This window comes from Manis javanica, chromosome 5 (genome assembly GCF_040802235.1).
Source record: "Manis javanica isolate MJ-LG chromosome 5, MJ_LKY, whole genome shotgun sequence".
Classification (NCBI taxonomy): domain Eukaryota; kingdom Metazoa; phylum Chordata; class Mammalia; order Pholidota; family Manidae; genus Manis; species Manis javanica.
The window spans coordinates 44,637,626-44,663,915 of NC_133160.1; the positions used below are offsets into that span (position 1 = coordinate 44,637,626).

The 26,290-nt window shown below is 42.5% G+C and overlaps 1 protein-coding gene across 8 annotated transcripts in view; it reads left to right on the forward strand.

Moving 5' to 3' along the window:
* Positions 1-26,290, forward strand: part of RIN2 (Ras and Rab interactor 2) — a 239,696-nt gene that overhangs the window by 106,190 nt on the left and 107,216 nt on the right. Inside the window, exon 3 of one of the 8 annotated variants that reach the window (XM_073236970.1) lies at positions 12,605-12,790. The exons of the other annotated variants lie outside the window; for them this stretch is intronic. The gene's annotated coding sequence lies outside the window, so the exon portion shown is untranslated. The remainder of the gene's footprint in view (positions 1-12,604; positions 12,791-26,290) is intronic. 8 annotated transcript variants of the gene reach the window in all.

Here is a 26,290-nt window from a genome sequence, read left to right on the forward strand (position 1 = left end):
AGAGTTAAGGCATTTGCAAGACTCCCCATTTACCCAGTTGCTTTTGCATAGGACACGTTGCTGTATATTCATTAATATCTCTGAAATTACAATGGGTACAACTGACAACATCTCATAATTCCTGTTGGGCCACATGGTCATGAGGTGGTTGTCATTTGCTGTGTGTGTACAAACTTGCTGGTTATTCTTAAGGACCTGACCAGATGCCATAAAATAAATTTTTTTTTTTTTTTTTTTTTTTTTTTTTTTTTGAGAGGGCATCTCTCATATTTATTGATCAAATGGTTGTTAACAACAATAAAATTCAGTATAGGGGGGTCAATGCTCAATGTACAATCATTAATCCATCTCAAGCCTAATTCTCGTCAGTCTCCAATCTTCTGAAGCATAACGAACAAGTTCTTACATGGTGAACGAATTCTTACAGAGTGAATAAATTCTTACATGGTGAACAGTACAAGGGCATTCATCACAGAAACTTTCGGTTTTGATCATGCAATATGACCTATAAACCATCAGGTCAAATATGAATATTCATTTGATTTTTGTACTTGATTTATATGTTGATCCCACATTTCTCCTATTATTATTATTATTTTTATTTTTAATAAAATGCTGAAGTGGTAGGTAGATGCAAGATAAAGGTAGAAAACATAGTTTAGTGCTGTAAGAAGGCAAATGTAGATGATCAGATGATCAGGTGTGTGCCTATGGACTAAGTATTAATCCAGGCTAGACAAGGGCAGCAAGACATCCACGGATGCAGAAGATTTCTCTCAAAGCAGGGGGGGTGAGGTTCTGAGCCTCACCTCTGTTGATCCCCAAATTCTCACCTGATGGCCCCCCTGCGACTGTGCCTGTCTTAGGTTGTTCCTCCCTTGAGGAATCTTACCCGTCTCTGGCTAACCAGTCATCTTCCGGGGCCATACAGGGAAATGTAAAGTTGGTAAGTGAGAGAGAAGCCATATTGTTTGCAAAGGTTAGCTTTTTACTTCTTTGCAGATTTATGCCCTGTGGCTTCTATGCCCAGCACTTGTCTCGAGGTATCTTTACCACCTGGAGGAATTATGATACTCGGTAAATTCGATATGAGGCACGAATTCTATTTAAGGTTTGTAATTAGGAAGGAAGAAGAAAAGCTATAGATGTAGCATATGAAGGAAACTTGGGAGGATTGATTATTTCTTTGACATATCTTCTTGTATAGTACCTTAAGTATGTATAGGTTTTAAACTACTAACTAATTTGCACACACATATTAACATAATAGGAATACGGTGACATAAACAAAGCAAATCTATAATTACCAGCCATCTCCAGTGAAGCCAAGAAAACCATTTAGGCACCCTAGGCATTTGTGAAAATTTATCTATGATATGATGGATATTTTCCAACTGTACTTGAACCATCAGACAAATTAAAGCAGCCCATTTCTGGGATCTGTTCACATCCCATATGTTCTTTTAACCATAGATAGTCTATAGTCATGAGATTTTGGGGTGCTACAACTTGCACCCCTCCCAACTCCTGGTTGAGTTCCAACAGTACAGATCCAGTCAAATTCGTTGTCTCACTGTATGCACATGCCAGCCTAGACATCTCCCTCCTCCTTCTTATGGCAAGTCCAGGAGACGGTGGGCTGGATGCAGCCACAACCGCAGCATCGTCCGGATCCCTGTGGAGGCTTTTTGATGATCATCCCCCGGCACGAGTCCTCCAGAGAGTGCTGATGCCGGAAGCTCCTCCTCATATCGTATCTTAGTTCATTTTCTGGGTATCCAAGCTAGGCCTTGATCTTCTGCGTAGAAACAAACAGACCCTTTGCCCACACTTTGACATGCCCTCTATACCACTGTGCAGAACTCATTGGAGGTCAGCACACAGTAACTGCTTTTTTTTTTTTTTTTTTTAATTAAGAGAAAGGAATATTATCAGAAAAGAGTACCTCCATAGCTGATCATCTGACACCCTTTAAGTGATCAACATTAAGGATATTTAAAGCATGCGTTGATCTTTGATTTACCAATAGTTTTATCCTGTTAAGGAGTAATCCCCCTTTTCTTTCTTTCTTTCTTTTTTTTTTTTAAATTTTTAATCTACACTTACCTGAAGAATACTATGTTTACTATGCTCTCCCCTATATCAGGTCCCCCCTAACAACCACATTACGGTTACTGTCCATCAGCTTAGCAAAATGTGGTAGAGTCACTACTTGTCCTCTCTGTTTTGTGCAGCCCACCCTCCCCTTTCTCCCTCCCCCCCATGCATGCTAATCTTAATACCGCCCTTCTTCTTCCCCCCCCTTATCCCTCCCTGCCCACCCATCCTCCCCAGTTCCTTTCCCTTTGGTACCTGTTAGTCCATTTTTGGGTTCTGTAATTCTGCTGCTGTTTTGTTCCTTCAGTTTTTCCTTTGTTCCTATACTCCTCAGATGAGTGAAATCATTTGGTATTTCTCTTTCTCCGCTTGGCTTATTTCACTGAGCATAATACTCTCCAGCTCCATCCATGTTGCTGCAAATGGTTGGATTTTTCCACTTCTTATGGCTGAGTAGTATTCCATTGTGTATATGTACCACATCTTCTTTATCCATTCATCTACAGATGGACATTTAGGTTGCTTCCAATTCTTGGCTATTGTAAATAGTGCTGCGATAAACATAGGAGTGCATCTGTCTTTCTCAAACTTGATTGCTGCGTTCTTAGGGTAAATTCCTAGGAGTGGAATTCCTGGGTCAATTGGTAGGTCTGTTTTGAGCATTTTGATGCACCTCCATACTGCTTTCCACAATGGTTGAACTAATTTACATTCCCACCAGCAGTGTAGGAGGGTTCCCCTTTCTCCACAGCCTCGCCAACATTTGTTGTTGTTTGTCTTTTGGATGGCAGCTATCCTTACTGGTGTGAGGTGATACCTCATTGTAGTTTTAATTTGCATTTCTCTGATAATTAGCGATGTGGAGCATCTTTTCATGTGTCTCTTGGCCATCTGTATTTCTTTTTTGGAGAACTGTCTGTTCAGCTCCTCTGCCCATTTTTTAATTGGGTTATTTGTTTTTTGTTTGTTAAGGCGTGTGAGCTCTTTATATATTCTGGACATCAAGCCTTTATCAGATCTGTCATTTTCAAATATATTCTCCCATACTGTAGGGTTCCTTTTTGTTCTATTGATGGTGTCTTTCGCTGTACAGAAGCTTTTCAGCTTAATGTAGTCCCACTTGCTCATTTTTGCTGTTGTTTTCCTTGCCCGGGGAGATATGTTCAAGAAGAGATCACTCATGTTTATGTCTAAGAGGTTTTTGCCTATGTTTTTTTCCAAGAGTTTAATGGTTTCGTGACTTACATTCAGGTCTTTGATCCATTTTGAGTTTACCTTTGTATATGGGGTTAGACAATGGTCCAGTTTCATTCTCCTACATGTAGCTGTCCAGTTTTGCCAGCACCATCTGTTGAAGAGACTGTCATTTTGCCATTGTATGTCCATGGCTCCTTTATCAAATATTAATTGACCATATATGTTTGGGTTAATTTCTGGGGTCTCTAATCTGTTCCACTGGTCTGTGGCTCTGTTCTTGTGCCAGTACCAAATTGTCTTGATTACTATGGCTTTGTAGTAGAGCTTGAAGTTGGGGAGTGAGATCCCCCCTACTTTATTCTTCTTTTTCAGGATTGCTTTGGCTATTCGGGGTCTTTGGTGTTTCCATATGAATTTTTGAATTATTTGTTCCAATTCATTGAAGAATGTTGCTGGTAATTTGAGAGGGATTGCATCAAATTTGTATATTGCTTTCGGCAGGATGGCCATTTTGACGATATTAATTCTTCCTAGCCATGAGCATGGGATGAGTTTCCATTTATTAGTGTCCCCTTTAATTTCTCTTAAGAGTGACTTGTAGTTTTCAGAGTATAAGTCTTTCACTTCCTTGGTTAGGTTTATTCCTAGGTATTTTATTCTTTTTGATGCAATGGTGAATGGAATTGTTTTCCTGATTTCTCTTTCTATTGATTCGTTGTTAGTGTATAGGAAAGCTACAGATTTCTGTGTGTTGATTTTGTATCCTGCAACTTTGCTGTATTCCGATATCAGTTCTAGTAGTTTTGGAGTGGAGTCTTTAGGGTTTTTTATGTACAGTATCATATCATCTGCAAATAGTGACAGTTTAACTTCTTCTTTACCAATCTGGATTCCTTGTATTTCTTTGTTTTGTCTGATTGCCGTGGCTAGGACCTCCAGTACTATGTTAAATAACAGTGGGGAGAGTGGGCATCCCTGTCTGGTTCCCGATCTCAGTGGAAATGCTTTCAGCTTCTCGCTGTTCAGTATAATGCTGGCTGTGGGTTTATCATATATGGCCTTTATTATGTTGAGGTACTTGCCCTCTATTCCCATTTTGCTGAGAGTTTTTATCATGAATGGATGTTGAATTTTGTCAAATGCTTTTTCAGCATCTATGGAGATGATCATGTGGTTTTTGTCTTTCTTTTTGTTGATGTGGTGGATGATGTTGATGGATTTTCGAATGTTGTACCATCCTTGCATCCCTGGGATGAACCCCACTTGGTCATGGTGTATGATCCTTTTGATATACTGTTGAATTCTGTTTGCTAATATTTTATTGAGTATTTTTGCATCTACATTCATCAGGGATATTGGTCTGTAATTTTCTTTTTTGGTGGGGTCTTTTCCTGGTTTTGGTATTAGGGTGATGTTGGCTTCATAGAATGAGTTTGGGAGTATTCCCTCTTCTTCTATTTTGTGGAACACTTTAAGGAGAATGGGTATTATGTCTTCTCTGTGTGTCTGATAAAATTCCGAGGTAAATCCGTCTGGCCCCGGGGTTTTGTTCTTGGGTAGTTTTTTGATTACTGTTTCAATTTCTTTGCTTGTAATTGGTTTGTTTAACTTTTGTGTTTCTTCCTTGGTCAGTCTTGGGAGGTTGTATTTTTCTAGGAAGTTGTCCATTTCTTCTAGGTTTTCCAGCTTGTTGGCATATAGGTTTTCATAGTAGTCTTTAATAATTCTTTGTATTTCTGTGGAGTCTGTCGTGATTTTTCCATTCTCATTTCTGATTATGTTGATTTGTGTTGACTCTCTTTTTCTCTTAATAAGTTGGGCTAGAGGCTTATCTATTTTGTTTATTTTCTCAAAGAACCAGCTCTTGGTTTCGTTGATTTTTGCTATTGTTTTATTCTTCTCAATTTTGTTTATTTCTTCTCTGATCTTTATTATGTCCCTCCTTCTGCTGACTTTAGGCCTCATTTGTTCTTCTTTTTCCAGTTTTAATAATTGTGATGTTAGACTATACATTTGGGATTGTTCTTCCTTCTTCAAGTGTGCCTGGATTGCTATATACTTTCCTCTTAAGACTGCTTTCGCTGCATCCCACAGAAGTTGGGGCTTAGTGTTGTTGTTGTCATTTGTTTCTATATATTCCTTGATCTCTATTTTGATTTGTTCATTGATCCATTGATTATTTAGTAGCATGTTGTTAAGCCTCCATGTGTTTGTGAGCCTTTTTGTTTTCTTTGTAGAATTTATTTCTACTTTCATACCTTTGTGGTCTGAAAAATTGGTTGGTAGAATTTCAATATTGTGGAATTTACTGATGCTCTTTTTGTGAGCTAGTATGTGGTCTATTCTGGAGAATGTTCCATGTGCACTTGAGAAGAATGTATATCCTGTTGCTTTTGGATGTAAAGTTCTATAGATGTCTATTAGGTCCATCTGTTCTAGTGTGTTGTTCAGTGCCTGTGTGTCTTTACTTATTTTCTGCCCGGTGGATCTATCCTTTGGGGTGAGTGGTGTGTTGAAGTCTCCTACAATGAATGCATTGCAGTCTATTTCCCTCTTTAGTTCTGTTAGTATTTGCTTCACATATGCTGGTGCTCCTGTATTGGGTGCATATATATTTAGAATGGTTATATCCTCTTGTTGGACTAAGCCCTTTATCATTATGTAGTGGCCTTCTTTATCTCTTGTTACTTTCTTTGTTTTGAAGTCTATTTTGTCTGATATTAGTACTGCAACCCCTGCTTTCTTCTCACTGTTGTTTGCCTGAAATATGTTTTTCCATCCCTTGACTTTTAGTCTATGCTTATCTTTGGGTTTAAGGTGAGTTTCTTGTAAGCAGCATATAGATGGGTCTTGCTTTTTTATCCATTCTATTACTCTATGTCTTTTGATTGGTGCATTAAGTCCATTTACATTTAGGGTGACTATTGAAAGATATGTACTTATTGCCATTGCAGGCTTTAGATTCGTGGTTACCAAAGGTTCAAGGTTAGCTTCTTTAGTATCTTACTGCCTAACTTAGCTCGCTTATTGAGCTGTTATATACACTGTCTGGAGAGTCTTTTCTTCTCTCCCTTCTTACTCCTCCTCCTCCATTCTTCATATGTTGTGTGTTTTGTTCTGTGCTCTTTTTAGGGGTGCTCCCATCTAGAGCAGTCCTTGTAGGATGCCCTGTAGAGGTGGTTTGTGGGAAGCAAATTCCCTCAGCTTTTGCTTGTCTGGGAATTGTTTGATCCCACCATCATATTTAAATGATAGTCGTGCTGGATACAGTATCCTTGGTTCAAGGCCCTTCTGTTTCATTGCATTAAGTATATCATGCCATTCTCTTCTGGCCTGTAGGGTTTCTGTTGAGAAGTCTGATGTTAGCCTGATTGGTTTTCCTTTATAGGTGACCTTTTTCTCTCTAGCTGCCTTTAAAACTCTTTCCTTGTCCTTGATCCTCGCCATTTTAATTATTATGTGTCTTGGTGTTATCCTCCTTGGATCCTTTCTGTTGGGGGTTCTGTATAATTCCATGGTCTGTTCGATTATTTCCTCCCCCAGTTTGGGGAAGTTTTCAGCAATTATTTCTTCAAAGACACTTTCTATCCCTTTTCCTCTTTCTTCCTCTTCTGGTATCCCTATAATACGAATGTTTTTCCTTTTGTATTGGTCACATATTTCTCTTAGTGTTGTTTCATTCCTGGAGATCCTTTTATCTCTCTCTATGTCAGCTTCTATACGTTCCTGTTCTCTGGCTTCTATTCCTTCAATGGCCTCTTGCATCTTATCCATTCTGCTTATAAATCCTTCCAGGGATTGTTTCACTTCTGTGATCTCTTTCCTGACATCTGTGATCTCCTTCCGGACTTCATCCCACTGCTCTTGCATTTTTCTCTGCATCTCATCCCACTGCTCTTGCATTTTTCTCTGCATCTCATCCCATTGCTCTTGCATTTTTCTCTGCATCTCTGTCAGCATGTTCATGATTTTTATTTTGAATTCTTTTTCAGGAAGACTAGTTAGGTCTGTCTCCTTCTCAGGTGTTGTCTCTGTGATCTTTGTCTGCCTGTAGTTTTGCCTTTTCATGGTGATAGAGATAGTTTGCAGAGCTGGTACAAGTGACCGCTGGAAGAGCTTCCCTTCTTGTTGGTTTGTAGCCTTTTCCTGGGAGAATAGCGACCTCTAGTGGCTTGTGCTGGGCAGCTGCGCGCAGACAGGGCTTCTGCTTCCTGCCCAGTTGCTTTGGGGTTTATCTCCGCTGTTGCTGTGGGCTTGGCCTGGCTGGGGCTGTTCCTCCAAAATGGTGGAGCCCCGTTGGAGGGGGAGCAGCCAGGAGACTATTTATCTCCGTAAGGGGCCTCTGTGCTCCCTGCTGCCCAGGGGGTTAGAGTGCCCAGAGATCCCCAGATTCCCTGCTTCTGGTCTAAGTGACCTGTCCTGCCCCTTTAAGATTTCCAAAAAGCACTCTCCAAACCAAAACAACAGCAGCAACAATGAGAGAGGGAACAGAAAGAAAGAGAAAAAAAAAAGGAAAAAAAGGGAAAAAACAAGCGATTTTTTTTTTTTTTTTTTTTTGTCCTCAGGTGCCGGTCCCAGGCACCCGCTCACTGGTCCTGCTGCCCTGTCTCCCTAGCACCAGGGTCCCTGTCCTTTCAAGGCTTCCAAAAAGCACCCACCCACCGGTCCCACAGGGAAGGAACGCTCAATATTCTTTGTCCTCAGGTACTGGTCCCACGCACCCGCTCACCAGTCCCGCCGCCCTGCCTCCCTAGCACCGGGGTCCCTGTCCCTTCAAGGCTTCCAAAAAGCACTCGGCAAAAAGAGAGAAAAAAAGGGGGAAAAACGCGCGATTTCTTCTGTCCTCAGGTGCTGGTCTCAGGCACCCATCCACCGGTCCCACAGGGAAAAATGCGGGATATTCTTTGTCCTCAGGTGCTGGTCCCAGGCACCCGCTCACCAGTCCCGCCGCCCTGCCTCCCTAGCACCGGGGTCCCTGTCCCTTTTAGGCTTCCAAAAAGCACTCGCAGAAAAGAGAAAAAAAAAAGGGGAAAAACGCGCGATTTCCTCTGTTCTCAAGTGCCGGTCTCAGGCACCCGCCCACCGGTCCCGCAGGGAAAAACGGGGGATATTCTTTGTCCTCAGGCGCCGGTCCCAGCCACCCGCTCACCAGTCCCGCCACCGTGCCTCCCTAGCACTGGGGTCCCCGTCCCTTCAAGGCTTCCAAAAAGCGCTCGCCAAAAAGAGAAAAAAAAAAAAAAAAAAAAAAGGGGAAAAACGCGCGACCTCCTCCGTCCTCAGGCACCGGTCTCAGGCACCCGCCCCCAGGTCTCGCAGGGAGAAACGCGGGATATTCTTTGTCCTCCGGCGCCGTTCCCAGGCACCTCCTCACCGGTCCCGCCACCCTGCCTCCCCAGCAACGGGGGCCCGTCCCTCTAAGGCTTCCAAAAAGCGCTCGCCAAAAAAAAAAAAAAAAAAAAAAAACCGCTCCGGTTTCTCTCCACCCGCCGGAAGCCGGGGGGAGGGGCGCTCGGGTCCCGCCGGGCTGGGGCTTGTATCTTACCCCCTTCACAAGGCGCTCGGTTCTTGCAGGTGTGGATGTGGTCTGGATGTTGTCCTGTGTCCTGTGGTCTCTATTTTAGGAAGATTTTTCTTTGTTATATTTTCATAGCTCTATGTGTTTTTGGGAGGAGATTTCCACTGCTCTACTCACGCCGCCATCTTGGCTCCGCCCCTCATAAAATAAATTTTAAAGGATTAGAAAACATTGTGTCATAGTTTAATTGGCAAAGTTTGTCCTACTAGATGGTATTAAAATAATGGTGGTCTTACTATCAGTGGTGACTCAGATGCTATCAAATTTAGTATTTCTACCCTGGAGCATTCCAGCAAGTGGATATCAGAAGTGAAACTATCACCATGAGTGAAGTAACTCCAGGCCCTGTGGGTGGCAAGTAATGAGGAAACAGGGAAAAAGAACTACTTTTTGTGTGGCTTTCAAAGCCTTTATGTATACTAGAATATCTTAGCTTCTATCTGCCTTCATTTTTTAAAAAATTATTTTTATTGAGGTATAATTTTCATATGATAAAAGTAAAATCCTAGATGAACTTTATGCATACACCCTGTACCCACTGTTCAGATCAAGATACAGAGCATCTCCATCACCCCCCAGGTGATGGCACCACTCTTTGTTGGTACCACTCCCAAACAAGAACAGCTGCTATTCTGATACCTGTCACCATAGATTCGCTTTGCCTAATCTATTGCATAAAATATGTACACTTTGGGGACTGGCTCCTTTTGCTCAATATAATATTTTTGAGATTCATCCCTGTTGTGATACATATCAATAATTTCTTCCCTTTAATTCCTGGGTACTAATCCATTACATGAATATACTACAATTTGTTTATCCATTTTCCTTTTAATAGATATTTGTTTCTAGTTTGAGCTATTACAAATTAAGTTGCCATGCACATTCTTGTACCTATGTCTTTTTGTGGATACTTGCACTCATTTATCCTGTATGTATATACCTTGAAGTAGAATTCCTTGAAGTAGGTCTAGGTATTAGTAGATAACTCCAATTTTCCAAAGTGGTTGGACCAAATTTTACTTCCATTAATAGTGTATGAGAATTCCAGTTGCTCCACATCCTTGCCAATGCTTGATGTGGTCAGTCTCTTAAATTTTATCCATTCAGCTGGTTACAAGGGTGTATCTTATTATGGTTTTAATTCAGATTTTCCTGATAAGTAGTAATGTTGAACACGTTTACATAGGCTTTAGATTTGTATATTCTCTTTAGTGAAGGGTCCATTCAAGTCTTTTTTGCCTTTTAAAAATTTCATTTGTCTTATTGGTTTTGAGATTTAAAAATATACATATAGTATGGTCATGAGTTCTTTGTTAAATGTATGTATTTAGAATATCTCCTCTCATTCTATGACTCGTTCATTCATTTTTTAGTGATGTGTTTTGTTAAACAAAGTTTTTCATTTTAATGGAAGTCCATTTTATCCTTTCTTAATTTTTAAGTGTTTCTTTTGTTTCTTTCATTGTTCTTGCTTTTTATGTCCAGCTTAAGAAACCTTTGCCTGCCTCTTATTTCCCTGGCCTAATAACTGGTGTCTCTTGCCAATTCATATGCATGCCAAAGTCAATGTATTTTCTTGATCAGGGAGAATGGAAATCAGGTCAGGCTAAATCTGGGTGAAGCAGAAAGTTCACCAGAGATTAAGTGAGGATGATGAAGTCAGCAGATTTGCAGAACAGACTGAAGCAGAAAGGGGCCCAACACAGATTTTTGATCCAAGGACCTGAAAGGAAAAATGTATTCTAGAGGATTTGTGGTTAGGTAACCAGGTAATTAACTGTATTGCTGTCTAGCCCACATTGTATCTCAAAGTGTTTTGACTCTTGTCAGACTCCTTCATAAAGTCAATCTTGACAAAGTTCACAACATAAGGTTTGTTTCCTGGAAACATTAAAAAAAGTCGACAAAGTTTATGTCTTAGGGATATGATGTTAATGAATGCCTAGTGGCCATCATTTTTCTTTTAAGTATTCAAAACCCATCATCTTAATAATCCTTTATTGACCATATTCAGAAAATAAAAACTCTACTTGGAGTAACATTTACCCCTTCCTAATCCTCTGACTCCTCCCTCATTCTGCATAAGTTTTCCTAAAAAAGATCAAAGTCAATAATTCCATGATCTCATGTGTTTTCCTACAGTCCAGGATAAATGTTTGGGTTTGCTTTTCATAATGAGACTCTGGCAGGTACCAAATGGAACTGCCCAGGCAACAGGGACCAGAGCCAAGTGGGAGCTGGCAAGAAGCACAGGGCATGCAGGGAAAAGGCGGTGCAGCTGAAGCTCTGGAGGACAGAAGCCTGTGTCCCAAAGTGGACTGAGATCAGATCTGAGTTGAGTGGAGTTGGGTTGAGACCCTGCAGCTGAGGAAATGGGCTCTGGAGGTCATGCAGCTGTGGGGCTTTTCTGGGAAGGCAAAACAGCTGTACAGTGAGAACATACCTCCATGCCATGCCATTCCAAGAGCTTTTGCCTCAGAATACTGGGACAACAAGAATGGAGCTGAGTTTCCTAGCAGATAGTCATTGGCAAGAACAAGGTGGAGAGCAGCCACTCAGCATCCACGAAGGCCATCTGGATGAGGCTGGGTGAGGGCCTCCACCCTCAGCATGGATGAGCATGTTGCAGAAGAATGAAAGGACTCTTGGGAGTCAGATGTACCTGCTTCTAATCCTGACTCTACCACTTAGTGATTGTACAACATCAAGGAAGCTGATATCTCCATCCTAAGATTAATAAGAGGCTCTAACAGAAGACTGTATATGAAATGCTAAATTTCCCGTTTTCCTCCTGTTTCTTTGGTTCCTCCTTCCTGTTGGTCTACCCAACAGATAGCTCTTAGGCCTTGTCTTTCGTGCTCACATTGCAGCACCGGCTTAATTGAGGAATCACGGTATTTTGAAAGAAAACCTTCCCTTCGCTCCTGTGTAGATCCCTCTGTTTCATGAAAACAGCTACCGTGCGCTAGGGCTACTGCAAAAAAACACTGCAGACTCAGTGGTTTGAATAACATGCATTCATTTTTCTCCAAGCTCTGGATGCTGGAAGTTCAAGATCAAGGTGCCAGCAGGATTGTGTTCTCCTGAGGCCTCTGTCCTTGGTTTGCAGATGGCCACCTCTTGCTTCCTCTTCAGTCTTCCTCTGTGTGTGCACCTCCCTGGTCACTCCGTTTGTCCTAATCTCCCCTTCTTATAAGGACACTGGTCAGATTGGATTAGGGCTTAACCTAACAGCCTCGTTTTAACTCAGTTGCCTCTTTAAAGGCCTTACCTCAAATACAGTCACATTTTGAGGTACAGGGGTTAGGGCTATGACATATGAATTTGGGGGACAAAATTCAGTTCATAACAGTTGTACATGCTGATAATGCTCACACTTGAATCTTGAACATATGTCACTCCTTTAATGTACATGCCTCTTCACTAGGTGGCCTACTGACACAAATTCAATAATTCCAGAATTCAACACATTATCCTTTCCCTAAATCCATCCCTTCCTTGCCAACCTGTAAATTTATGTAAGATGAGCACTATCTCATATGAGTCTTACCCATTTGTTGAGTCAGTGTGAATAGGAAAAATTGAGAAGAGCAGTATATATGCACAAGGAGGGGCCAGCATAAATATGTAGCCTGGTCTGAAGCATGTGGCCTTGGAGTCATCACTTATTTTTGCTACCTACTGCCCGTTGACTTTGGAAACATTGTTTTGCATCTTTGTACCTCTTTTCAGGTTGATTAGGATACCACCCTCTCATGGATGTTGTGAGAATGATATGAGACTGTGTGTGTGGCCCAGCTGTGTACCCTTGGGCCTTACCATTCCAGTTCACACCAGCTGACTTTTGGCACCTACCATTTGCATCTCTCTGCCTAAAGAGAGCAGCAGTGGCCTTCAACCAACAGTTGATGGAAATTGGTATGTACATACCCCACCGCCCTCACCGTATCAGTTGGGATCACTCTGACACTTGTGTTTGACATCATTTGCCAGAGTTTTCTTGTGAGATTAAACTCCAGGTGTTGACAGTGGTAACTGGCTTGAAAAACATCTTTCCCTTCCTTGTCTCATTCCTCATTCATCTATTAGTATTTTCTGGAATCCTCTCCCCTAGAGATTACTTGCCATGGAATCTTTGTCTCAGGGTCTGCTCCTGGTGTGACCCAAACTAAGGCAGGATTTTTGAGTCTTATAGTTTGAGTGTCTGTGTCTCCCCAAAAATGGTATGTTGAAATCCTAATGCCCAAGTTGATGGTATTAGGAAGTACAGCTTTGGGGAGGTGTTCAGGTCATAATGGTGGAGCCCTCATAAATAGGATTAGTGCCTTATGAAACAGACCCCACAGAGCTCTCTAGCTCCTTCTCTCTGTGAGGACCCAACAAGAGGTCCTGCAGCCAGAAAGAGGCCCCTCACCCAATCATACTTGACAGCCTGATCTAGCACTTCCAGCCTCCAGAGCTGTGAGCAGTACTTTTCTATTGGTTATAATAATTGGTTTTTGTTATAGCAGCTCCAGAGGACCAAGACAGAGTATGTCAAAGCTTGTTTCAGTGCCTAGCATCTAGCGAGTGCCCAGAACTGTGGTTATTTCTGCCATTATTAAGTCATTCATCAATAGAAAGCCCATGGTGTCCATGGGTGGGAGAGCAGTCCTGCCATCTGTGTACATCTTCACGCTGCAGCAGGAAGCCCTGTGCGGGCATAGCAAGGCTGTGAGAGTCCAGTTAATAATGGTCAATTTAGAACATTGGCTCCCCAAGGAGGGAAAAATTGTTTTTTTCAGTGACAGTCAGGGACAAAAAACCTTAGTCTTTCTATGTATACATCACAGAGGTACATATGACATATCAAATATACAGTATATGTATGTGGTATTGAAATTCAGGCAGGGGCAGGGGGGTGGCCATTAGAAGAAATGTCAAAAAAAACTCTTGAGAGGGGAGCGGTAGCAATGATGATGAAACCCCACTGGTTCATAATAAGTGAGGAGAGTTATTGTTGACATCACCTGGCTTTGGACTTCCTGAGGGGTACCCTTTGGCTTGCAGGGTTCATGCCCTCTTCTCTGGAGTGGGGGTTAGCAGTTGAATTTTCATAAAGTTGTTTGGTTAAGTTTGCCCAGTGAAGCACCAGGCTTTTTGGCAAAACATGCATCTGTTTGTGGTTCAGATTTTCCTGGCTCCTCTTACAACCAGACTTGGTTATGTTTTGAGAACCACGAGGCTTGGCTCTGATGGACAAGATGACCAGTCTGTCCAGCACAGTGTGCTTTGAATCTTTCCTTCTGGTTTCTCCAAAGTATCTCTTCCTCCTGGCTGACAGCACTGAAGTTGACAAGAAGGAAAAAGGACCTAATTCATTTGTTTCAACCCATATTTCTTTTGTTAAAGTGTGATTGCTAAAGGCTTTCAAAAACAGAGCTCTCCTGCAGACATGTAGTGAGTGAGGCTTACAGGTTTATTTCACTCATTAGGAAGCCATCAGTAGGAAGGCCAGGCTAGAAAGTAGGACACAGGAGAATGATATGTCCATGCAATCAGTTCAAAGCAGGGCTGCTGAAAAATGCTCATAACTTAGACACAAAACTAGTTGCCACTATGCAGGACAAACTATCATCTTTGGAGTTGTTCCCTGGATAAATGTACTTTTCAAATTATATTGGCATGATTATATCTGGATATTCTGGACAATTTTTCTTAAGTTATCATTGAGATTCACCTTAACATTTTCTATACCAGTCAGTCTGGGCTATGAAATTGTAACAAGCTTTAGTTCTTCATTTTCCCTTTTGAGTATCTGAAAGACTAACTAGAAAAGTTGAACTAACTTGTCTCTTTTTTTACATCAAAGGCACCTGGAAGCCAGGTGCATTCAGTGGTTCTCTGTAAATGTTTATGATACCCTCATATGTAGCATTTGCCTATTTCCATGGGGTAAATACTCTGGCCATGGTGAATTTCAGTCTACCAATGTGATGTCATTAAAAGCAGAGTTGGAAAGAGATACATACAATCAGTATTGTGAGCCACTATTTTCCGGTTCCAGCAGATCACTGGGAGTATGCTCTGACATACATGTTTATGTTATTATCATGACATTCAAGTTACTTTCCAAGGATATAGAATCAGGGCCACTAGGTAAAAGTCTCTGAAGAAGCTGGAAGATCAGCTTATCCATGATTCTACAACTATAATCCCTGGATCCCTAAAATTCCTTGAGGGTCCCCTCATGGGTTACACCAACTTTAATTCAAATTTCTTTTTTAAAGTTATATTTAAAAAAAGACAGTGAAGGCTGTTATTCAACATAGTACTGGAGGTCCTACCCATGGCAATCAGACAAAGCAAAGAAATAAAAGGCATCCAGATTGGTAAAGAAGAAGTCAAACTGTCACTATTAGCAGATGACATGATATTGTACATAAAAAACCCTAAAGACTCCACTCCAAAACTACTAGAACTAATACCTGAATTCAGCAAAGTTGCAGGATACAAAATTAATAAACAGAAATCTGTTGCTTTCCTATACACTAATGATGAACTAAGAGAAAGAGAAATCAGGAAAACAATTCCATTCACAATTGCATCAAAAAGAATAAAATACCTAGGAATAAACCTAATGAAGGAAGTGAAAGACCTATACCCTGAAAATTACAAGACACTCTTAAGAGAAATTAAAGAGAACACTAACAAATGGATACTCATCCCATGCTCTTGGCTAGGAAGAATTAATATTGTCAAAATGCCATCCTGCCTAAAGCAATCTACAGATTCAGTGCAATGCCTATCAAAATACCAACAACATTCTTCAACAAACTGGAACAAATAGTTTTAAAATTCATATGGAACCACAAAAGACCCTGAATAGCCAATGCAATCCTGAGAAGGAAGAATAAAGCAGGGGGGATCTCGCTTCCCAACTTCAAGCTGTACTACAAAGCCACAGTAATCAAGACAATTTGGTACTGGCATAAGAACAGACCCACAGACCAGTGGAACAGAACAGAGAGTCCAGATATTAACCCAAACATATATGGTCAATTAATATATGATAAAAGAGCCATGGACATACAATGGGGAAATGACAGCCTCTTCAACAGCTGCTGTTGGCAAAACTGGACAGCTACATGTAAGAGAATGAAACTGGATCATTGTCTAACCCCATACACAAAAGTAAATTCGAAATGGATCAAAGACCTGAATGTAAGTCATGAAACCATAAAACTCTTAGAAAAAAACATAGGCAAAAATCTCTTGGACATAAACATGAGCGACTTCTTCATGAGCATATCTTTCCAGGCAAGGGAAACAAAAGCAAAAATGAACTGGACTACATCAAATTGAAAAGCTTCTGTACAGCAAAGGACACCACCAATAGAATAAAAAAGCATCCTATGGTATGGGAGAATATATTCATAAATCACAGATCCAATAAAGGCTTGACATCCAAAATATATAAAGAGCTCAAGCACCTCAACAAACAAAAAGCAAATAATCCAATTAAAAAATGTGCAGAGTAGCTGAAAAAACAGTTCTCCAAAGAATAAATTCAATGGCCAACAGACACATGAAAAGATGCTCCACATCGCTAGTCATCAGAGAAATCCAAATTAAAACCACAATGAGATATGACCTCACACCAGTAAGGATGGCTACCATCCAAAAAACAAACAACAACAAATGTTGGCGAGGTTGTGGAGAAAGGGGAACCCTCCTACACTGCTGGTGGGAATGTCAATTAGTTCAACTATTGTGGAAAGCAGTATGGAGGTTCCTCAAAAAACTGAAAATAGAAATACCATTTGACCCAGGAATTCTGCTTCTAGGAATTTACCATAAGAATGCAGCAGCCCAGTTTGAAAAAGACATATGCACCCCTATGTTTATCGCAGCACTATTTGCAATAGCCAAGAAATGGAAGCAACCTGAGTGTCCATCAGTAGATGAATGGATAAAGAAGATGTGGTACATATGCACAATAGGATATTATTCAGCCATAAGAAGAAAACAAATCCTACCATTTGCAACAACACGGATGGAGCTAGAGGGTATTATGCTCAGTGAAATAAACCAGGTTGAGAAAGACAAGTATCAAATGATTTCACTCATCTATGGAGTATAAGAACAAAGAAAAACTGAAGGAGCAAAACAGCAGCAGGCACACAGAACCCAAGAATGGACTAACAGTTACCAAAAAGAAAGGGACTGGGGAGGATGGGTGGGAAGGGAGGGATAAGGGGGAGAAAAAGAAAGGGGGCATTACGATTAGAATGCATAATGTGTGTAGGGGCATGAGGAAGGCTGTACATCACAGAGAGGACAGGTAGTGATTCTACAGCATCTGAACTATGCTGATGGACAGTGACTGCAGTGGGGTATGTGGGGGGGACTTGGTGATGGGGGAGTCTAGTAAACATAATGTTCCTCATGTAATTGTAGATTAATGATACCAAAATTAAAAAAATACAGTGAAGGTACACACATGCACATATATGTAGCAAACATATAAAGAAATATAAGGAGCTGATGAATGCCAAGTTTAGAATTCTTGTAACTTGTGAGAAGGCAAAGAGGGATTGATGAGGAGGAATTCACAGGGGTAGTGAGCACAGAGGTATGTAATACTGTCCTTAAGCTTTTTTGTATCTTACATACTGCATAACTTAGCAAGACACACACGCACAAATGCCTTTTTTATCAAATTACAAACCTGTCAGAAACACTAACAGGACATGGTGCTGCCAGCCTAGCTTATTTTGCACAAGTGGAGTAAAGCTTTCTCTTGCCCTCTCTATTTCAACATTTCCCAGTGCAACATGGTGAGCTGTTCAAAAACATTGAACTGTCACTGAGAATCTTTATTTTTTATAATGAGGCAGTGGAATGTACTTTTCAATTTTAAGACAATTTCAAACTTAATAAACGTGGTATGTATAGTACAAAGAACACTAGTATGTTATTTATTTACCCAGACTAATAGATTTTTGACATATTACTACATTTGTTTAAGCATTCCTTCTCTCCCACACACACACACCTTTTCTAAATGCCTTGAGAGTAAGTTGCATGCATCATGTCTCTGGACTACTTAATACTCCCATGTTTGCTGCTTCTTAACGTCACCACAATACATTTGTCAAAGTCAGGAAATTAAACATTGCTGCAATACTTCAAGCTACAGGTCCTATTACAGTATCATCAAATATTCCAATAATGCCATTATAGCAATTTAAAAATTTTTTTCAAATTCAGGACTCAGTACAGGATGACACACTGCATTGAGTTGTCATTTCTCTTTAGACCCATTCAATCTGAAATGAATCCTTGGCCTTTCTCTGTCTTTGAAAATGTCTTTGTCTTAACGTTTTTGAAGAGCTCAAGCCAGTTGTACTTGTAGAGTGACTGTCAGTTTGGTGTGTCTGATGCTCCTCACGAGTGAATTCAGGTCACATGCTCTTGGCGGGAATGCCACAGAAATGATGCTACACCCTCCTTAGTACCCGGTATCAGGAGGCATATGTGGCGGGTAAGTCTGGTGGCTGGTTAAGGTAGTGGCCTCAGGTTTCTCTGCAGTGGAAGATTTTTGAGAGCCATGATTTGACTAAAAAAGAGGGATGAGTCAAAGGAGGGTTAGTTATTTACACCTTTCTCAATGATGGCTTCAGTCAATCTGAAAATGTCATGCAGCTGGATAAGCTAGCTGCTCTCTAAGCTGTGAGGCATGTCTGTGGCCCAGGAAAGAGCAGCCACAGCAGCCTGCTGTGTGGTGGGGGCTGCAGAAGCCGTCAGTGTCTGCATGTCTGCCATGGGCACCCTGATGCATGAAGCGCTGAGTGAGTTCTCTGACAGGAGCCGGCCCCAGGTGGTGTCTGTAGGAATGTGGTTGTTCCCTGTTCGGTGATGTAATATTTGTGCAGTGTGGCTTTTCTGAGGTTTCCCCACTTTTCTATATAAAATGTAGACAGTGTTTCCTCTGTGCCAGGGCTGCTGATGTGCCAGGCCACAAATCGGGCATTGCCTGACCTAGGCTGGGACAGCGGCCTCTCACAGGAAAACAGGAAATTAGAATAAATGCACTTTTCACGTATTGGCTAAATTATGAGTTTCTCAGTGGTTCCATGTGGCTTGAATAGGATAATTTTCCTTCATGGAGTAAAATACCCAAATTAATTAAGATGTATTTTATTGAGTAACATTTTAGTTTAGTGAATTATTTAGTGTCTGGCACTGTTATAAGTGCAATCCCAAATTCACTCATGAATTCATTCTGCAGGTTTTCACTGGACCAGGAAGCCTGGTATGGGCAGGACAGATGTTACTCCTTTGTCCACGTTTTATAGACATGCTGGGCATGCTAAATGTTAGGCAACCTGTGGGGCCCTGCCCTGCAGAAGCACTGGCCTGGGGGTGATAGAGGATTAGAATGTCTTGGGTGGGGCCACGCACACAGGGGAGGGAAGGTCTAATAGTGGAGTCGGGGAATGTTGGAACAGAGGAGGTGGTTCATGGCCTGAGTCTTGAGAGGTAGGAATGTGTTTACCAGGTGGCATTTTAAACAGAGACTGGCAGAGATACAGCAGCATGGCAAGTGAAGGTGGGCTCATGGCGGGGCTCAGAAATGGGAATATGGGCTTGAGTCACACAGGGGAAAGTCATGTAGCATACTTACATTGAAGAGTTTGGATTGATGATTAGGTGTCAGGGGCATCTTGATTACATTTTTTGTTTTAGAGCAAGCAAGTTTTCTCAGACTTGAGGGAAAGGTTCTGGGAAAGAAAGCTCTCGCTCACCCTTCTGGGGGAGCAGACTTGCATCTAAAGATGTAAATTTGAGGGAGTGAAGCCTGAAGCTACCACAGCCATCGCACCACTGGCCACGCTGCAGATGGGCGGCACTGACCCCAGGAAGGCAGAGCCAGGAGACAGGAGACAGCCAGGAACTAGGGCGTAGTTGAAGTCATGGAGCCACATCCATGCCTCATGAAGCCCACCACTGGACTTCAGTATGTCCCTTAGTCATTTTTGCTGCTTAGTTATTTTTTAAGTTTTTATTTTGAAATAATTTCAGACTTCCAGGAAAGTTGTGAGAGAGTTCAGACCACTCCCGTTGACCATTTCTGCAGATTGGTACCTTTTGCTGCATTTGCTATCTCCTTCTCTGAACCAGCTGAGAGCAGGTTGTGGACATCACACCCTTTACCACTTACTGTTTCTGTATGCAGTTCTTAAGAACAGGATGTCCTCCACATTCCCACAGCCGTATCATCCAAGATGAACCTAATCATTGATATGGTATTTTTATCTAAACATCAGATACTTTTTGAATTTTCCAGATAATGGCCTTTATACCATGTTTCTTTCACCAGCCAAGGATCATACGTTTTCTGGGGATGCTGGTCTTTTTAATCTCTGTAAGCTGGAATGAGTCTTCAGTTTTCTTTGTCTTTCATGACATTGGTAATTTTCAGAATCCAGGCCAGTTCTTTTGTTAGATGTCCTCCATTGGGGTGTAAGTGATGGTTCCCTGTGATTAGATTCAGGTTCCAGGCTGGGACTATCCTGTACTTGATGTATTCTTCTCGGGGCATGATGTCAGGAAGAATAACAGCATCTGTCTACACTCACTGGGGATATTAATTTTGATCACCTGGTCAAAGTGTCTCATTTCTTCACCAGATGGCTACTATCATTCCTCCTGCAACTAATGAGCAATCTGTAAGGAGACATTACTGTTTATTTTTAAGCCAATTTGAATTAGGTTTTCTGTTATTTACAACATAAAAGCTCTTTACTGATTCAGGAACTCATTTATAGTGTGGAATATATTGCTGATTACCATGGAGAAATAAGCTAGGGATTATAGCTAGAAAAATGACAAGATTGTCTTAAAAGATTAATTGCGTTCAGATGGCAGCAGAGCTAGACTAAAGTCCATGGGTATGGTGAAAGGGTTAATCATTTGGTGATACTTCTTAGTGTCTGAATTGATGTTGTAAGGGCTGGAGGGGAAAAAAAGAAAGATTTTCTATAAATAGAAATTACATCCCTGTTCAAAGTACACTTACTAATTGCACTGAATGTAGCATAACATTTTAACTTGCTTGCAAATTTGCAACAATTTGCAAATAAATCTTCCATTCCAATTTCTTCATTACTCTTAGTGGGATAGTGTTAGTTATACTCATAAAGGATAGTGATTATTTAAAGGGACATATAAGTTATATTTAAAATATGTTTATGTATTTCTTTTGGATTTTATATTGGCAAAAATGTTTTCATTAATGGTTAATTCAGTACCAGTTGAGCATGATACCCAAGAAAAGTAGTGAGCCAGACACTGAGAGAAGAATTTGATGTAACTCCAAGGGGGAAAATCCTAGGGCAAAATACCTTTGAAACTGATATCAGTCAAAGGGAGAAATAAAGTGGTAGAAACCTGTTTGTTTCTTACAAGCAGTCTTCCCACATTTCTCTTGAACTGGCTACAGAAGAAGAGTCCCCACCCAATCTCCCTGTCCAGATATGCTCTCCCTCGCCCTTGTAATTACCTGTTGATATGGAGATGGCTACTTCTCTCTCTCCACCCTTTGGAAACCCCTATTAATATGGAGATGCACTAAAGCCAGGTGAGAGATTCTGGAAATAATGCAATTCTACCCACAGGCCTCCAGAAATCTTGCCTTATAATCTACTCTTTCCCATCTTCTGCAATAGTCCCTAGGCGAGAAGACTGGAGCATTGTAACCAGACTAATAACATACAATAGCAACAGCAATAAAATCATGATAATCCTCAAGCCAGAGGATTGAGCCACATTCAAAGTCTTATACAGTCCATAGCTCACCCATTCCACAAGCAGGCAGTAGCTGAACTGGTTGGGAGTTCAGAGTAATCATCATGTGGCAGCTGCAGATGGGGCAGCAGGCCCAGGCCACAAGGACTGTAGAAGAAAATAACCTTAAGGCGATAAGATACATGTTTTAATGACACCAGCATAGGCAAATCTTCTCTATCAGGTAGGATGCATGCAAGAGAGTGGTCCTGTGATAGGACAGTGGCAGGAATGGGATCTTGTCCTGGTCTAGTATACCAGACTTTCACCCCCTCCCTGTGGGAGCTACAGATGGGTCAATATATAGGGCTATGGGAGGTACATGCACTGGCTATAAAGATAAAACAAAACTTCCCCATGAGATGCACTTGCCTCCCAGATGTTTTGGGTACACTACCCTGACTTTGGGGGTCACTCTGCTGTTACTCTAGGAATACACAGGAGGCCAGCTTCCAGGCCTTTCCCCCAAGGACTAGCCATCATTGGTCCATGTGTCGAAATGTCCAGAGCCAGGTCCACTCAACAGTCTCCAGGTTTAATGAAGTAGGGGCGGACAGCAGGATGTTGCTCTGCTGGCCATATCCTGGCTTCAGTAATTCCTCTTTGATTTGCACATACAGTTGTATAGGAGAGGCAACAATGTGTGTTAACATGTCCACAGGGCTCAGGCTGCTTTTTGGGGCTTCTCATTCAAACTGTCTGTGATAGCACTGTCTGTAAATGAACCGACTAGCCCCATAGGTTACTGGTGTCTGACTTCAGCCCAGATTTCAACAAACCATTGTACCTCTCTATCATGCCTGCCCTGGTGGGTTATATGGTACAGGAAACTTCCATTTTATTCCTAATTGCTGCACCCATTCTTGTAACGTATGTCCAGTAAAGTGGGTGCCTCGATTGCTGTCAGTCATCTGCAGCTGGCCATAGGCTGCAAAGAGACACTCTAGGCCCCTTTTGGTTGTTTGCTGATGAGCACGATATGCAGGAAAAGCAACCGAGAGTCCAGTAGCTGTGTCCACACAACTCATGGCGTATGATATCCCTCTGAAATGGGCAGAGGCCAATATAGTTTATCTGTCACCTGGCAAGGTGTATTGGCCCCTTTACTATTGTCCCATGTGGCTGCGGGACTCAGTGTAAGTCCCTCTTAGAGCACACAAGGCACTCCTTCCAGGCTCTGCTGACTTCTTCAAAGGTCAATGGCAAACCCCACAAATAGGCTAAAGCCCACATTGTCTTTTGCCCTGTGGGCAACAAACACTGATGTAACCATTGGGTTACATTAGGGGCAGGCTTTCCTTCTAGCCAGCACACCTGGGCCAGTGTGTCTGCTTCATCATTCCCTGGGGATGCCAATGGCAAAGGGCCAGTCACATGATATATGATAACTGTCCTAGTATGACCAGAGGCCCATACGTCTTGCCACAACTCTTGTCCCCAAAGGGGCCAGTGACCAACCATCCAGTTGGCATGGTACCATGTTAGTAGCCCCAGGGTCAGTGCAGACAACTATAGGGGAGGGCTCCTGGGTGATCACAAGCCATACTTGCTGCAACTCAGCCCATTCACTGCTCTTCCCCTTTCCATCCTCCATCCATATTGTCTCAGTCTTAGGATGGAAAGCCACAGCCCTCCACTTTGTAGGCTGCCCACAACTGGAGCCATATGCATACCAGTTATCTTCAGATATAGGGCCTACTCCCTCCTGATAAGAACTCTCGGCTACCAAAGGCTCAAAAGCAAGTTCTTCCTGCTTTCCACTGGTATACGTCACTGAACCCAGTAAGCATTGTAGCTCTCTACTTAAGAGGCTAGTAGAGGGTGCTACATGCTGTAAAACTGTGCCTCATTTGGCCAGTCTGTGTTACACCACTCCATGGCTTTTGGGTCCAGTCTTGCACCTACCCTGCAATGGGATAGGTGGTTATTACCTTAGTCGGAGCTGTTCCAGTGATCGGCTCTGTAGCCAGCAAGGCGTGGTACACAGCAGCCAGTTGCTTCTCTATCAAGGTGTGCTGGACCTCTGCTCCTTTCCATAGCTGTGACCAGAATCCAATAGGCTGGTGTGTCCATTCAAGCCACTGCCAAAGACCCCATCCATAACCATCTTCAGTTACATGAGTATCTAGCTCACAGGACCTTGATGAGTCCATTATACTCAAGGCCTGTATGGTCTTGACTGCTCGCTTAGCAACAGTAAAAGCAGCTGCACATGTCTCATCCCATTTATACCAACTGGTATAAGGGATTCAGAATTTGTGCGAAATGCAGGATAAACTCTCTCCAGGAGCCCAAAAGATCCAAAAACTCTTATAATACTCTCAGAGTGGTAGGAGTAGGGAAAGCCTGGACCTTGTCTATGACTGCTTCTGGGATACCTGTAGTTTTACCTGACCAGACAACCCCCAAGAACTTTATAGACAAACTAGTTCCCTGAACCTTGGTGCTGTTCACAGCCCATCCTTTCTCCTGTAGATGTTGCAGCAGTCTAGGAACTGCCCCCTCTAAATTTGCAAGAGAATCAGATGTGAGCATGATATAATCAATGTAGTGATACAGCCACACCTGTTAGCAGTTTTTTCCATGTGGCCAAGTCCTGGGCTACAGGTTCATGACAAATGGTGGGAATGTGGAGGTATCCCTGTGGAAGGACAGTGAATGTCCACTTCCGCCCTTCCCACATGAAGGCAAACTGTTCCTGACTTTCCTGTGCTATGTCAATAGAGAAGAAAGCATTAGCAAGGTTCACAACATAATGGTACGTCCCCAGTTTATGGCTGACGGTGTCCAGAATGTTTGCTATAGAGAGGACAGTAGCATTCAAAGGGGGTGTGACTTTATTCAATTCCCTGTAATCCACAATCATATACCAGGAGTCATCTGGCTTTTTCACTGGCCACACTGGGGAATTAAAAGGACTATGAGTGGGCTTTATGATGCCCACCTTCTCCAACTCCTATAGAGTTTCTCAAATTTCCTTGTGCCCCCCCAGGCAATTTATGCTGCTTAGTATTTGTCACTCACTGAAGTACGGGCAGAGCTACAGATAGGTACTTAGCATATTCTTTCTTTCTTTAAGGCACCCCATAGGTCAAAGCCCAGTTCCTCCAAGTGATGCTGAAATGTGTCTCTTCCCTGCCAAAGTCTCTCTCTCTCTCCTCGATAACCATTTCCACTATCTCAAGGGAAGACATCCCACAATCCCGTTTGCATCCCGGCCACTCAGATCCTCTAAGCAGTCTTCTATCTCACGGAGGGCTAATTCCACAGCTTCCGGTGTCTCCACCCTTCCCCAATTCTGGGGAAGGCCTCACCCCTCTAGGAGGTGCTTTACCCTAGACCAGTTCCCCACTAGGGGCTCCTCAATTGGAAGCCCCACAGATAGGGGGCTCCCGAGTGGAACTGCACCCTTTACTGCTGCAGCCACTGGGACCTCCCCACCACCACAGGATGGGTTCTGGGCATCTCCCCACCATCTCTACAGGCAGCCTGCCCAAGGATTGCACCCATACGGACAGATTTTGGATTTAGAGGTCCTGCCCACTACTGTCATATGTAAGTCCAGGGGAAAATCCCTGGGCAAAATACCTTTGAAACTGAAATCAGTCAAAGGGAGAAATAAAGTTGGAGAAACTCATTCATTGCTACAAGCAGTCATCCACTTCTGCTCTCCCATGTCTCTCATGACCAGGCTGCTGAAAAGGGACCCTACTCAACCTTTCCAGTCCAGATTTGCCCTGGCTCACCCGTGTAATTACCTATTGATATGGAGATGGCCTACTTCTCTCCATCCCTTGGAAACACTTATTGATGTGGAGATACACTAAGACCAGGAGAGAGATTGTAGAAATATTGCAATTTTACCCACATCAAGCCAGCCCTCACTGGGGAGACTGGAGCCTAATCTCATGGATTCCCCTGGGAGACTGTGTAGAGTGTGTGCCTCAGAACTATCCCACCTAGGAGATAGAAAGCTGGGTCAAGAGAGCCAAGTCACTGTTGCTCACAAGTTGCAGTGCGCTATGCACAGTGTGGCGTCAAGGTCTTACCTGTTTGGGGCTGCCAAGTTGGGCCACTTTCAACCCTCTGGGCTGGGTTTGGCAGTGTGGCTGGGAGTGACAACATGCAAATGTCACTTGTGCAAATGCTGAGCACAAAGGTGGGAAAAGTGGGTGCAGCCAGGAATGGTCTCCATCTCCACTTTTGTGGGCTCTCTAAGGTCTATTCTAGGGGGACAGAACCAATCTATGCACACATCCCTGCTGAGGCTGGAAAATTGCCTTGGAAATAGATCAGAAAGGAGTCCTGAATACCCAAATAGGGAATGTGGATATAACATTTTGCACAATAGGTTATGAGCAGGAAGCAGAATGCTGGGAAAAGATGGTCCCCGTGGTGTGGGCCTGCAGACACAGACTGAATGCACAGACACCGGGGAGCTGCAGAAGCCATTAAGGTTGCCGCAGCCCAAGGCCAGAGTGGACGTGGAAGGCAAAGGAAGATGACAGCTGTCTCGACAAGAAGACTGTGCAGAACTACAGAGTGATTGATGCACTGAGTGGAGTGAGATTTCAAGCCTGGTGTTGT